We start from the raw sequence: 16,684 nt of genomic DNA on the forward strand, positions 1-16,684 counted from the left end.
ATCACCATTCCATTGCCATCCCTGAAGGCTATAAGATCACCCACAGAGACGGCACCAACAGAACAGGAGGCGGCATTGCCATAGTGCACAAGAATACCGTCAGAATCTCAACCATCACTGATGACGCCCTTGACGCCACTGAACACATACATTTCCAGATTCACATCAACGTTAACACCACCCTCAGAGGAACCCTCGGCTACAGGCCCCCCGGCCACAGTTCTGTGACTCTATTGCCGACATAATCAGCACTCACGTCCTTGCCTCTACGGACTACATCCTCCTCAGTGACATGAATTTTCACCTCAAGAACACCAACGACAGCAACTCCACTGCCCTGATCAACAACCTTGCCAACCTCGGTCTCAAACAACTTGTCATAATGCCCACCCACTCTGCCGGCCACACGCTCGACCCCATCTTCTCCACCAGCAGCCCCGTCACCTTCAGCCATACCACCAAACTTCACTGACCGACCATCGCTGCGTCCACTTCACCTTCCAGAAACCCGCCACACACCACCACCCACAACAGATCCCCCGCCGCAGCTGGAACAAAAACACTGAAGACCAGCTGATCTCCACCCTCACCTGTGCCCCACCACCCATCACCACCGACCCCAACACAGCCGCCCTCAACCTCAGACAATGGATAGATGACTGCGCCAACACCCTTGTCCAGATCAGGAAACCCTCCAACAACCGCACCAGCACTAAGGCCATCTGGTTCACTGCCGACCTTCAGGCCTCCAAGCGGGAGTGCTGAAAAATCAAGAAGTGGCTCCACGAACAAACAGAGAGCAACCACACCACCCTCAAGATAGCCATCCGCAAACACCACCAGCTCATCTGGACCACCAAGAGATTCTTCTACAAGGATCACATCAACAACAACGCACACAACAGCAAAGAGCTCTTCAACATCGTCAAGGAACTCGCCAACCCCAGGTCCTGCTCCATCGACCCCCCTCCTTCGCAAGACCTCTGTGACTCCCTCTCCACCTTCTTCCACCGCAAGATCACGGACATCCACGACAGCTTCAACTCCTTGACCCCCACGGCCACCGCGGACACCACAAACCCCAACGCACCCAGCCACACCAACCTCCTGCTCTCCTGGACCAACATCAATGACGAGGAAACCATCAAAACCATGAGTACCATCCACTCCGGATCACCCTCCGACCCGTGCCCCCAACATGACTTCAACAAAGCAAGCCCCACCATCGCTCCCCAACTCCGTATGATAGTCAACAGTTCCTTCGAGACCGCCACCTTCCCGGAGAGCTGGAAGCACGCCAAATTCAAAACCCTGCTAAAGAAACCCAAAGCGGACCCCAGAGATCTCAAGAACTACCAGCCCATCTCCCTCCTTCCCTTCCCGGAAAAGGTCATTGAGAAGATCGTCAACGTCCAACTGACCCGCTTCCTGGAAGACAACAACACGCTGGACAACTCTCAGTTCGGATTCCGTAGGAACCACAGCACCGAGACCACCCTCATCGCCTCAACATATGACATCAGGACCATGCTCGACAAAAGCGAAACTGCGGCCCTCATCCTCCTAGACCGCTCAGCTGCCTACGACACAGTCTGTCACCATACCCTTCGCACATGCCTCCACAACACAGGGATCCTCCACAACGCCCAGGACTGTGTCACATCCTTCCTCTCCGGCAGAACCCAGAGAGTCCGCCTCCCTCCCTTCCTTTCTGAAGCCACTAAAATCATCTGCGGCGTTCCCCAAGGATCCTCTCTCAGCCCAACCCTTATTAGCATCTACATGGCACCGCTCGCCAACATCGTCTGATCCCACAACCTCAAAAATCATCTCCTACGCCGACAACACCCAGCAGATCCTCTCACTCCAAGGACCCCGCCACCACCAAACCCAACCTCCACAATGGAATAAAGGCCATCGCCAACTGGATGGAGAGGAGCCGCCTAAAACTAAACTCAGACAAGACAGAGATCCTCATCCTTGGCTCCAACTGCTCCGCATGGGATGACTCCTGGTGGCCGGCCACCCTAGGAACCTCACCGCCGCCCACCAACCATGCACGGAATATAAGTTTCATCCTAGACTCAGCGCTCACCATGACCTGGCAAGTCAACGCCGTCTCATCTGCTTCAACACCCTCCACATGCTCCGCAAGATCTTCAGATGGATCCCCACTGAAGCAAGAAGGACAGTCACCCACGCCCTCGTCAGCAGCAGACTGGACTACGGCAACGCTCTCTACGCTGGAACCACGGCCAAGCTCCAGAAAAAGCTGCAACATATACAGAACGCCTCTGCGCGCCTCATCCTCAACATCCCACGCCGCAACTACATCTCAGCCCACCTAAGAGACCTACACTGGCTCCTCGTCAACCAGAGGATCACCTTTAAAATCCTCATCCACGCTCACAAAGCACCCCACAACGCTGGCCCTGCCTACCTCATGAGCGACTCACCTTTCACACTCCCAACCGTCAACTCTGCTCAGCCAACCTCGCCCTTGCCACCGCACCTTGCATCTGTCGAACTACAGCCAGTGGCAGATCTTTCTCCCACCTCGCTGCCAATACCTGGAACTCCCTCCCCTTCCACCTATGACAGACCCAGGACCTGCTGACCTTCAGGAAACGCCACAAGACCTGGCTGTTCGAGAAGTAGCAACTCTCCACGCCCCCTCCCCCCATCAGCGCCTTGAGACCCTAGCGGGTGAGTAGCGCGCTCTACAAATGCTTGATTGATTGACTGAATGTCCTCATGAAGAGGCACAGAAAAGAAGGCTTGTGACAAGTCTCTGAGCATCACATGGAATCTGATACAGAATTACGTCTGGATTTGGCACAATGGGGCAACATTTGATCACAATATCATTTATTTTTCTCAAATCCTGGAAAATTCAAACTTTCCCACAGGGCTTTTTCAATCCCATTATCTGTGATTTACATGGGATCTCAACACCTCTTTCAAGGCCCCTTTCAAGACCCCTTGTTTCACAAACTATGAATTTGTGCAATCCTCTAAAGTTGCAAATTTTAACCTGAACTGGTTCTGTAATTGGGTTGGTCAAATACTGATTTGCTACTCCCACAATCTGAACGGTCTTTCCTGAAAGGGGTAAGTTTGGAACTTCTGCAGTTCTTACAGTAAAGCGTGTAGCTCCTCTGTCAACCAAGAATGAAACCTTGTGACCCATTACCTTTCCCTTCACATATGGGCCTTTCTGATCTAATTCTAGAGAAGCTGCAAGCACACATTCCTCTTCAGCCGAACTCTCGCTCTCCCAATCATCGTTTATTCCATTCTTACTGTGTAACGGGAATTGGTGAACTGTGTTATTACTTTGGTTAAACTTCTGGCCTATGACCTGTTGAGGAAGCATCACCTGCTGCTGTTCCATTGGGGCTTGAGGTATTTGAATTTGCTGTCTAGGTACCATTTTAACCTGCTGTTGCATTGGCTGTAACTGTGTCATTTGTACACGTGGCATTTGCACCTGCTGCATGGGTGGAAAATTCTGCATTTGATTCACATTACTAGGAAAATTTTGATTATGACCTCTCATTCTTGGTCCTCTCATGTTTTGGAATGATTTGATGTCACTTGTTTGCTGAACGAGACCTTCCTGCACCATCATCGGACCCTCGCGCTTCCAATGTCCGACCGCTCCATAAGGGTGACAAGGCAACACTCTCTGCATTCCCTGCACATCATTATGAACCCCTACAAATCATGACGCGATTTCCATTACCAATTCCTCCACGACCTCTACCTCTCATCTCATTTTGAAACACATTTCGCTGCTGCTGTGGAAAATCTGCATTACCATCACCTTTTCCTTCACTTGTCTCTGCTTCAACTCAATTTTGTCACTATAGTACTTTGCCTACTGCAACACCTCATCAATCGGTTTTGCTTGCCAGCAAATCAAATGACTCTTAATCACCTGGTTAATTTCAGGTCTCAACCCTTTCACAAATCTAAACACAAAATGAATCATGTCTTTTGGCTCAATTGTATCCGTACCACTGTAATGCTTGAACGCCTGCAACAATCTCTCACAATTCGCATGTATCGACTCTTGCTTCTTGAGCTGGCCTGTCTATTCTATGCCAGTCAATGTTTTGGGGCGAAATTCCCATTTTCAAAAATAAAATCACTTTATAGTAATATTTCATTACTTCAGGAGATGGTGCACCGGTAGTAGGATCTCTCTCTGGCTCTTTTGGTGGCCAATCTGTAATACTTTTACATTCCATCCACAAATCGGCTGGAACTACTTTCTCTAGTGGAGTGTTCAAGTCTTCCCACAGGCATTTTGCAAGTTTCATAAACTTGTCTGTCTGCTGGTACCATTCTAATGGCTTCTCTCTCTACCTGGGATAGGCATTTGTAAAAGACAGAATACCACTTCTACTCCGAGGGACATGAATAAAACTCCCTCCTGGAATCTCTCTCATTGGTAATATTTTCACTGGATAATTGCCTTGCTGCACATTTGCAGTCAGCTCTGCAGAATCTCTTATCTCTTTTCTTTGCCCATCTGCCTTCCTATTTGTCTAAGGCTCCCCATAAGGCTCCCCATGTCTGGACACTTTGAAGTAAGCCCCTAAGGTGGGCCTTCATCCCTGCAGATCTCATGTGCTCTGAGTCCTCTGCATAAAAATCTAACCTGTAACTCCTTTTCAAATGTTTTGTTTTCTCTATTTCTATGCCTTACTTTTCTGCCAAGTCTGCTAATCTTTGATGCACATTGCTCACTTCCCTCGTAATTTTGGGGCACAGATATCTCAGTTCTGCTTCTGTGCAGCACTCTAATCTGTTCACACCCATAGTTTCCTCAATGAGCTCACCCGCTTCCATTCCTAGTCTCTGCAAGGTATGTTGGGCAGTCAAACCTTGCTGCGAAATACTGTTGGTTTGGGCCTGTGGCATTTGTTGTGCCACTATATTCGGGTACTGCGGTGTAATTAATTTCAGTCTCTGACTAACATTCAAACTTATCACAGTATCCGGGGGAACTCCGAATGCACTAGGATCTAGCAATGATCTTGATCCGTCAAAGGTCTGTCCCACAGAAGACTACTCGGATATTCTCATTAAGTTCTCTTCTCATTGAACTCTGACTCAGGACTCCATGCCCATCTGCACTGGTTTTCTCTTGTGCGAACAAAGGTACAACTAATGGTATCAGGTACAGATACAGCATCTGGGCTTGGTCTAACACTCAAGTTCTGTGGGTCAGTAGTACCCATATTCTGAATCATCAGTACGGACCTGTCCTACTGTGTCCCTATTACCGGCGCGCATGTTAGCACTGCTTGTGACTGCACTTGAGGCAGTAAAAGTGGAGTTGGCTCTGTCTGAACCAACATCGGTTTCGGGAAAACCAGTCCTGTTGGCACTATTAGGTTTGTGGCAGTTTCCACTATGGGTACATCAGGGTAAAGTCTCGGGACATTTGACTGTGGCACCTGATATTGTGCTACTGGAACAAAAGGTGCATTGATAAACCTGCACTGGACTTGTAGTCATGTTAACCTGAGTCGGTGCTAAAGGATTTACACTAGTGCTTGGAACATTCTCTTGTGCTGTGTAAGGTGGGGGATGATTTCTCAATAACTGCAAAATAAACTCATTATGGTCTGACTGTTCCTCAAATGTCAATTATCCTCTAGACTCCTTTGGTCTCCTTTCCCTACTCTCGGAAGGGCTACTGTTTGTTTTTCTGGTAGCTTTCCTTCCTTCTCCCTTGCTATGTAATCGCTGGAAACAGTTTAATCCCCTGTAAAGTCTTGGCTCTCCACAATTTCTGAGCACTGCCTATCTAGCCTCCGCTAGTGTCTTTTCTTCCTTTTTCATTTGCCTCTCGAATTTCTGTTGCTGTTGCTTTCTGGCTACTAACTCCCAGATTGCTAATGCCTCTAACTGTGTTGGTCTCAGAGGGGGTTTCAGATCATACAGCACCCTCCTCAGATTCTCTATGCTCTTAAAATTAAATGTTCTGTGGCAGGAAATGCTAAGCTCCCATTCTTCTCTGTCACTTTGCACCACTGCTTCAACCAAAGACATGGCGTGATGCCCTGCTCTTCGATTACAATGTAAGCTGGACACCTTCTGGTGGTGCAATATCCCCTATACTCGATGTAATGTATGTATCTCCCCTTAAAGCACTCTTTAAAGCTTTGAAAAATGTCATTTTACAACCTTTATGTTATTATAGATCAAATCAGGAAGTGACTTTTAATCCCAGAATTCTCTTCACCCACCTTCTCAACCAATTGCGCTTCATGGACAGCTGCCAATCCGTGTGCGACCCTTCTCACTAACCAACCTATCCGAGCACGGCTCCAATGATGTCACACTCCCGCGTACTGTGGCTGACAAAGTCTTGCGGCTTGTCCTCCCAAACTCAGATTCATACTAAACTAATGCAAAATTATTGCAAGCACTAAGCAAAATCAAAACCCAATATGTCCATTTACTATAGGTAAGGTAACACAATCGCTTCAGAAACTCTATGGATTTTTCACTGACGGCGTTTCGTACTAGCAGCTACTCCTTTTTCAGTTTCCCAGATTCGCAAGCAAAATCTGAACCGCAAATTTCACTCTCAACTGATCAATGGGTCTGTCTTTGTACACATAGAACTCGCCAGATCTCAGTCCAAAATGTCTTTCACTCACTCTGACTCACACTTGGATTTGTCAACCACACCCGATCGACCTATTAATCTAGACAAATTACAACAAAAAAACAAGTGTCTTGTACACTTTTCAATATACTCCGGAGTCTTAGACCACGCAGGATCAGTATACCAACAACCAAGTGGACAATTTTTGAGCACAAAGCACCAGACAAATGTGAAGTTTGACGACTTCCCTACTCTCACACTTCTGAGTACGCACACTCCTTCTACAACTTCATTTGGAGTACGCAAATTCCCTAAACTCACAAACATCACAATTCACATGCAATTTGCATAAGCTGTGCAAGTGTAAAACCTACTTCATTCACACCGTCACTAGAACGCTGAGAACATCCTCAAATAATCATTGGCAAGCTCCAAGATTCTGGGAAAGTCATTTTAAGTACTCAGGGGCACATTTTCTTTCCACTTTGTATCATCGAATCTAGAAAAATCTAAAATGTCACCAATTTCTCAAAATCTGCAATTTATTTTACTCTCTGTAGGGTCACCCTACTACCATCTCTGGGGACACCTGCTATACCTTGCTTACTATCTCTGGTACCAAATACTGGGCTCTATTACCTATCTCTGGACTGTATGATGGGCTCTTAAGGAGACAAATCTGTACCGGGTCTCTATGATGGACTCTTAAGGAGACAAACTATCCTCTGCTACCATCTCTGTTAGCATGTCAGACCTTATTAAGTAAACTTACAAGGGAGACGCGTATTGGCCGATGGACCTTTTGACTGCAATTCTTGTGGTTGCCACCATGTATCTCGTACCAATACAGAACAACAACAGTCAATGACATCAATAATGAAAAGGAGTCAGTAATTCCACACAAAATGACCTCTCCGCTATGAATAACCACATCTTTATGTAAAAGTTAGGTTTATTTCCCTACATATCCCTATATTATCAATGCTAATGCACGTAACTTAGACCCTCATTATGAACTTGCCGGTAAACACCACCGACCGCCATGCTGACGGCCAACAAAAGACCGCCAGTGGTGGTGGATGGCATACAGCTGTATAAAGATGCCAAAAATGAAAATCACCAAAAAAATGTCAACCTCCGCCCACCGCCAGGGCCAATGACGGCAGAAACCCAGGACACCTCACCCTGCCACGCACACAAACCCCCCACCCACCAAATAACGATGCACAAATCAGCTCAGTGGACAGTGAAAGCAGAACGACCATTGGCGGTACCAACTGCCGCGGTCAGCAATGGGAACTGCCAACAACAAATGCACACATTGGTCGATTTGAAAACCACACACCTGACACACATCCACAGCACTATAAAACACCCACATACACACCCACAATCCTCTTCAACGCCAATAGCACAACACATATTGACACCCCAACATGCATACACTGAACAAACCATCACACAAGTCACACACAAAATCACCACTAAAACACAAACACTGCACACCCACCAGCAAAACACACTTTCAACCACACAACAGCACTGTCACCAAGTCACCTACAACACACCACCCACAACACACACCATGGCATCCCCTAAGCACCCCCGCTTCACCGACAGGGAGCTCAGGACCATGGTGGACGAGATACTCAGGGCAGAGCCACAGCTATTCTGGGCACAGGTGCAGCAGACACCCTTGGCCAGGATGATGGCAAATGAATCATAAACAAGGTCAATGCAGTGGGAACCCATCCATGCACAAGGGATGACATCAGGAAGATATGGAACGACCTGAAAGGGAAGGTGCGCTCCATGGGATCACAACACAACATCGCAGTACAGAAGACTGGCTGTGGTCCCACACCTCCTCTGCCCGAATACACCGACTGGGAGGAGAAGGTCTCAGCTATCCTGCACCCAGAGGGACTCCCTGGAGGACTGGACTCAGCTAAGTCAACGATAATACCCTGACAGTCACCACACCTGTAATACATGTATTACCCCATCCCTCTCACTAACACCATGCCCCTATCCCCTACCCAGCCCACAACACCCAGACACTCCTATCCATGTTTCTAGCATGCCCACAAAACCCCATACAAATCACAATCCAGCCCCCTGTGCACAGTCACCAAACCATACATGTAATGTCAGGAGCACTACAACATCCAGAATGTACCACCACCCCCTCACTAAATGCATCAAAACACCACAAAGGGACCCTGCATGCTACTACATGGGAATGTAACCACCAATTACTGCTGACCAGTGCTGCAAGGGACAAGAAAGTGCAGGACACCCACATCTCTATTCTCTCACACACAGGTACCAGCACTCATGGCCCCCCAGATGAAGACATCAAGGAGTGCTAGTCCCCCACCTGAAGACGAAGGCCCCACTCAGGAGAATGCAGAGGGATGTCTGGAAACAGAGGAGATCCCTGGCCTATCCCACAGTCTTGGACAGTCACCTTCCAGAAGCCCCAACCAGGATACTACTGACACCCCTACCACTGAGCCACCACCATCTGCTCTGGCCCAACACCCCTACACCAGTGTCTCCAGGCCACGGACTGGCTGCCCACATGTACAGAGGCTCGAGTCTCCACCCACCACCAGTCATGATGATGAAGGGCCCAGTGCAAGTGGGACTGCCAGACCTGTGCAGGTGACAAGGGGGCTAGGGCCAGTGGGAGGGTATCAGTGGCCTGGGGTGGCCCAAGGAGGGATGGTTCTGCCCAGGAGGTCATTGCTGAGATCCTGGGTGCATACCGCCATTCCCAGGACAGGATGGGCCAGATCCTGGCCACATTGGAGCAGACCAGAGGCCGCAGATTGCTCCATGGCCTCCTGGTGGTGAGCTATGGAAACAGCTCAATGCCACCATGGCCTCCATTGCAAGGGTGCTGCAGCACCAGACCAACATCCAGCCTGAGTCCTCCACCCGCTTGCACGCCCCTTCCACTAGCCAGGACACTGTCCTGCCATCAACATCTGCAGCAGCTATTGGAGTATTGGCACTTCCAGAGGACTCAAAGGACACCAGCACCCCTTCTCGTGCAGCCCAGGTAAACCCTTGCAAACTTGGCATCAGACCCAGACATCCCAGTCAAACACCAGCCAAGACCAAGACCACCGCCAGGAATTGACTCTGCCCTGAACTGTCTCCCTTGTGTGCCACTGAGCTTCCTTGTTGACATGCCACTGCCATTTCACCATCTTCCAATGCCCCATGGACTTTGCCCCTGTGCTACCAACAGCTGTGGAAATGTACCTGAGGATACTGTTCACCATGTGCCCACTCCCTTCCATTGTCCCATCACTCATGTATGTTTTATCTTCAAATATATACACTTGTACACACAAAAAATCTGGCCTCATTTAATGTCAGCAAGCTCATGTTAATGTGTATGTATTAGCCAGTTTCTATCATAATGCTGCTTTAATCGCAGGGGGGGTCTGGCAGACTGTTGTGTTTGAAGTATGTCACACTGTATTTCATTGCTGTAACACACATCTGTTTCTTCATTTATAAAGTTGCAACATCACTGGTAAGGTACACCACAGCACTTAGAACATAAGTCACCCTGAAACAATGCAGTAATCCATTCGCATAATAGAAAATTTACCCGAGAGTCACTGGAAGTATGGCCGGATTATCTGGGTTCCGGAGTTGATGTCTTCCCCCACTTCTTCTCCATCACTCTCATCCATCCTCTGAGGTGGCAGGGGTGGTTGGACAGCATCCTCGTCTTCCAGAAGTAGGATAGATTTCCTCACAGCCAAGTTGTGTAGCATGCAGCAGGCCACCACTATCTGACACACCTTGTCAGGGCCATAGCACAGGGATCCTCCAGAGCAGGGTTCTGCAAAGTCAGCCGGCTCCATTCCAGATTTTTAGCATATCCACATTTAGAAAAAAGAGGTTTCAGAAATCTGCATTTTTCTAAATGTGGATATGCAAAAAATCTGCCATGGACCCGGCTCTCCAGGACCGACTTTGCAGAACCCTGATCCAGAAAGATGCAGGCAACTAAATCTTGCCTTTAGGAGTTCTATTGTCTGCTCTATCGCCCTCTTAGTGCGACCATGTGCTTCATTTTAATGGAGTTCAGCATCTGTCCTGGGATTTCTCACAGGTGTCAGGAGCGACTGCATGTTTGGGTAGCCAGATTCCCCTGGAAAAGTGGGTGAAAGAGGGTTAATAAACACACTTACTATTTGCATGCAGCCTGCCTGTCAGGTATGTCACTAGTACAGTGTCATACACACTCACCTTTGAGCCAAGCTCTGTCACCCTGTAGTTGTCCCGTCATGTGTGGCACACTGCTGTTTCTCAGGACATAGAATCATGGACTGATCCTGGGAACCTTGCATTGACGTGAGAAATGTACTGATCAGGAGAACACACCAATTGGACATTCATTTAGTGAAGGTTTTGACGATATCCGAACACCTGTTCATTTAATCTTGGGGGTGTGAGGGCTATGTGGGTACCATCGATGGCACCTGTGACATGAGGGATATTTGCAAAAGCATAAAATCCTGATTTGATGGTCGTGAGATCAGCCCTTTGAGAGAACTTGACATAACTTTGCAGGTGTTGCACAAATGCATTCAAATATTTGGACAGTATGTGGCTGAACATTGTCTGAGAAACACCAGCTGCCATGCCCACTGTCACTTGGAATGAGCCTGTGGCTAAAAAATGTAGCTCAGATAGTACCTGCACAGTTGTAGGTATGGCATGGGGATTCCTATTCGCTGGCATCGGAACAGGCTCCATTTGTTCACAGAGTTCCAGGACTGTGGCTCAATTCAGGTGGTAAGTGATGAGGTGACGTTCCTCCATGATGGCCAGATCTACCAGGGGTCTGTAAACAGATGGGGACCTCTCTCGCCACATGGGTCTGTACCTATGGGGGAGGAAGAGAGGCACATTCATTTGGGACATACACTTCCATAACAAGGTCCCACTATTCATATTGTACATAAAACAAAATTGTCCCTCACACAGACACAAAGAACATTTTAACCCTGTCAGGGCAATGTGTGGTGAGGTGTGTATGTTATATTGCATCACAGTGTAGGCACAATTCCCAACATGATTCCATGTGGAGGACCAGTCTTCATAACAGTACTTGACGAAGGGGAAATGGAATGGAGCCATGGACTAGAACCCTGGCCAGACTATGAAGACGTGGTGGTTGCAAAATGGCAGCCCCCTGCCCTACAGGTAGGGTAGTGTAGGAAGTGACCTCATTCCGCTGGCGTTGGTCATCATGGCGGTAGGCGGTGTTCACCGCCGTGCACCTGATCATTGGATAACATTGTTGTCAATGGAGAAGCAGGGCCAATCATGATCACCGCCGGCAGTGACGGTGCACACCGCTGCGATATATACTGCCATTTTGCCATGCCCCTTGCCACTTGACTCCTGCACCTCGAGTAGGGAAGAACTCCATTGCGTGTGCTGCTGTGTACTGACTCTGGTCCTTGAGATGGCACGTGCTACAGGGGAACGGCCCGACCTTCATCACGGCGGAGCTGCAGAGGCTAGTGGATGGGGTCCTACCCCTGTATGCAAAGCTGAATGGGCGACCAGAGGAACAGGTGAGTTACTATTTGTCCTCCTTGAATGTGTGTGAATGTGGCAGATGCTTGTAGGCATATTTATTGGCTGTGTGAATGTTTACACGTTGTGTGTCTGGCAGTTTTGGGCTTGGCTATTGTCTATATGTATGTCTCCATGGGCTATATCAGGTTGGACTGACATGGTATTTATGCATGAGGCACCCACACTGACATCTGTTTCTTTACTCTGTGTGTCCCATGTAGGTCAGCGCCCATCAGAAGAAAGGACTGCGGCAAGCCATCGCCAAGGAAGTGAGGACTCTGGGGGTCTACAACCAGAGGAGCACCCACTGCAGGAAGCAGTGGGAGGACCTGCAACACTGGGCCCGGAAGACCAGAGGGGCCCATCTGAGGACAGCCTCCCAACGTGGGAGAGGTGTCCATTGGACCCTAACCCCCTAATGGCCCGCATAGTGGCGGTGGCCTATCCAGATTTGGATGGGCACTTGAAGGCAGCATAACAGCCACAAGGGGGTGAGTACCAACACTGTTGTGATGTTACTATGATGAGTGTAGTTAGTTGCTGTGAGAGGCATGCATTGTAGTGCCAGGCCCATAGACAGGTGTGTCCCTGCAGTCCTGCCCCCCTCTTTGGGCTATTGGTTTAATGTGGCCTCATGGATTTGCAGAATTGTTGTCTTGACATCATCTCTCATTGTTTCCCATTGCAAATCCTAGCAGAATAGAGGGCCAGGATGGTAATGTAGTGTACTGTGGGATCATGCCTACCAGTCAGGGGCACATTCATATCATATTGTGTCTGCTGAGGGTTGGTGCCTGAGATGGTGGGAGTGTATGTGCTCCAACATGAATATTTTTCCTGGAATTGACATACTTCTTTGTTCTTTTGTCCCCCCATGCTCTTGTGTCCTTGTGTTTTAGCATCATCTGGCGAGGGAGCTGAGGCACGGGTGAGTGGGGATGCTACAGTCCACGGGACCCAGGAGGTAGAATCCACCAACACCAAGGGGACCAGTGGGTTGGAGGGGTGAGGGGAGTACCACGGGGGAGACAACTGAAGGTAGTGACTCCGACACCTCCTCCGATGGCAGCTCCTTGGTGGTGGCTGTCCCTACTGGGCCCACCCATTCTTTGCCATCTTCTGCCACCCCCAATACCATCACTGCCCTCCCAGTAGCTCCCCACCGAGTAGCCCGTGCCCGCTCACCCAGGAGGTTGGGTGTCTCCTTTGCCCCAGACACCTTCTCCTGCCCCAGTCAGCCCTGCTGCTCCCACTGAGGAGGCTATTGACCTCCTGAGAACCATCTCTGTAGGGCAGACAACCATCATCAATGCGATCCAGGGGCTGGCATCCCAGATGCAGCAATGCAATGCTTTCCTGGAAGGCATTAACGGTGCCATGTCTGGCCTACAGAGATCTTTTCAGGCTCTTGCCTCCTCTTTGACATCAGCTGATGTCCCTGGTCTTTCTGTCCCCCCTCCCACCACCTCTATTCCTTCCAGCACCCCACTCCCTTCACCCAACCCAAGCACACATCCAGACAGCCATGGACCCAAATCAACACACATGAAGCACACAGAGAAACACAAGCACCACACGTCCCACCACATGCAGGCACACACCCAACATATAAAAGCAGACACACCAACATCCACCTCCCCCACTGTGTCCACCCACCCTCCTTCCAAAACACACACAAACGCTCACACTCAACCACACCACATACATCCACCACACATAAGCATACTAAACAGGCAACTGCACCACATCCAGCACACCTACACCTTGTACCACCACTCCCTCTACCTCCACTATCAAACCTGTCTCCAAACCCCTCCTTCCGTACCTAGAAAGCTTTTCCTCTCCAGTGTTGACCTGTCTGAACCCACTGGCCCACCCCGTCTTCTCCTTAAACGTTCCCTTGGCCTCACCAAGTCTACTCCTGCCTCTTTAAAGTCCTCCCCAGTCCACCCTTCCCATTCCCGTGCCCCTTCCCCAGGGAGGAAGAAGCTCTGTGTTGCCCCTGGTCCATCTGCCATCCCACAGTCCAAGGCCACTCCTCCTCCTTCCAAGGGCAAGCCCAAACCCTCTTCACCTCCAGAACCTACGCCCAAGATCCCCCCTTCCAAACCGGAGTCCCCTGCCCCTGATCCCTGAGGTGCCTGGCTGCCCCATTGATGCCCCTTTCTCAGTGGAGGATTTTTCCACCGTAGGAGTCAAGTGTGGCCTATATTTGCCCTTCCGAGGCTTGAATTTGGACTGGCCTCTGGCCTTGTTTGGACAGATCTCTTTGTTTCTATACAATAAATGTTAGTGCCAAGCAGACCTGTTGGTGCAATATTGTCCCGTTGTGCAGCACTTCACTGCGGGGGAGTGGTGTACACGTGTGTGCACTGGTTCTGTTATATGTTTGCATGTGTCTGGTAAGTACATTTTGGTAGGGTATGTATGGCTTGGGGCAGTGGGAGAAGGTGGGATTGTGTTGCGGTGTGTGTAATTGTGCCCCTCCCTCCCATGTGTGCTAGGCTGCGGTACTTACCGTCGTCATCTTCGTCGGCGGTCACAGTCCTGGAGAAATATGGCAAGGAGAAGCACTGGCATTATTTCCAACTCTTGCTCCATGTCGGTGTCAGTGTGCTCTGTGGGCCTCTGGTGAGTGTTTCCCTTTATAGGGGTCATTTCCGCCAGGCTTTGCATGGCGGTAGTTCCCGCCCCTGAACTGATGGCAGAGTGGTGGTTCATAACATGGTGGCCGTGTAGGGCCTTTCCGCTGGCCTGAAGATGGCCTCCGCCGTTGTCGGCGGTGCTCCCAAAATGGCTGTGAGTGGATGGGCCGCTGGCTGTTTCTCACGTGCATCATTATGTGGCGGTCTGGACCGCCAGCCTGTTGGCGGTAGTTACCGCGACCACCGGCGGTGCGGGCTTTACCGCCAGGTGTAAAATTACCACCTTAGTCTCAAAATCAAGTGATAAACATACAGAAACAATACTGGCTGACCAAAGCAACGAAAGAAGCGCAATCTAATCAAAGCTTGGGCCACTACACATTCTAAGGTTACAGTACAAATTAATAACACAAATAACTGCACAAATGAAATGGCATACATTTAGATTCAGCAAAGAAAATACATCAACTTTTATTACATGTAGCGAACATCAGTGAGAACTCCAACATCAGATTAGAATGGCATGTTTGGACTTCATGCAAAACAACTTAGTCAACACAAATTTGGAAATACATCTAACTATGGCTCTATCAAAAGTAGCGGTTGGTACCTAGAAACAAAAGCAAATAGGCATAACAATCATTAACATTCTCAGTATATCTGTTTTCGATATGAATCAGCAAGTTGTGACAGTCTTCGTCAATAGGACATCAGTTCGGTCAGCAAGACATCAGGATCCAGCATCAAAGTTCAGAAAAAGCGAAGTCTCTTTAAGCAGTAAAGTTAAGCACGCCTCTTTTCAGGACGGTCAAGAAAATAATGATTTAAACTCTCAAGAAGAATGGGAAGAATGGCTTCTCTCCTCTCGGTGCAGTCCGGCTAAGTTAAATTTTCTTAAAACTACTTCCCACATCCTCATTCGTCAAGGAATCGCATGTTTACATTTAGTCCAATGGAAATAAAACCCCTAATGTAATGTTTTAATACTACATGGTTCACATGTCGATGATTGGCTCCTTTTCTCCTGCACCCGTTATTTGGCGCGTCAGGTATCAATATTGTTGCAGTTTATACTCCAGTCAGTGCATCCATTGTCTCCTCCTGGGAAGGTCAGTCTATACATACTACATTAAACATTGTTTCACTAGCAAGCACAGCATCTTCTAGAAAGCAGTTTCTCATGAGAACTAACTTCAGCTACGAGCACATGGTCAATATGGTGGAAAATCACAATTTAATTCTCTAAGCAACCATTTTATAAAACGCCTAAGAAATGCAGCTTGACATGAGGCCTTGCAACTAGGCCTTGCTAAGTTAAGGCCTACAATTAATATTAAATTCCATATTACTACATTAATCAAACATAAGCTCAACATTTCACATTAATAAATACACTTTGTGAACACTGACGACCACTCTGGTGGGCACACCTTCAAATGCGTGCATTATTTTTCTCCACAATAGTACATTTTCTACGCAAATCCAACACTAAGGGGGTCATTCTGACCTTGGCGGTCCATGACCGCCATGGCGGAGTGCGCCGGAAGCACCGCCAACAGGCTGGCGGTGCTTCCTGGGCGATTTTGACCGCGGCGGTAAAGCCGCAGTCGGAAAAGGGGAGCCGGCGGTTTCCCGCCGGTTTCCCGCTGGCCCAGGGAACCCGCCATGGCGGCGCTGCTTGCAGCACCGCCATGGGGATTCCGACCCCCTTCCCGCCAGCCTGTTTCTGGCGGTGTCCACCGCCAGAACCAGGATGGCGGGAATGGGTGCCGTGGGGCCCCTGGGGGCCCCCGCA

Source organism: Pleurodeles waltl, chromosome 9 (assembly GCF_031143425.1).
Source record: "Pleurodeles waltl isolate 20211129_DDA chromosome 9, aPleWal1.hap1.20221129, whole genome shotgun sequence".
Classification (NCBI taxonomy): Eukaryota; Metazoa; Chordata; class Amphibia; order Caudata; family Salamandridae; genus Pleurodeles; species Pleurodeles waltl.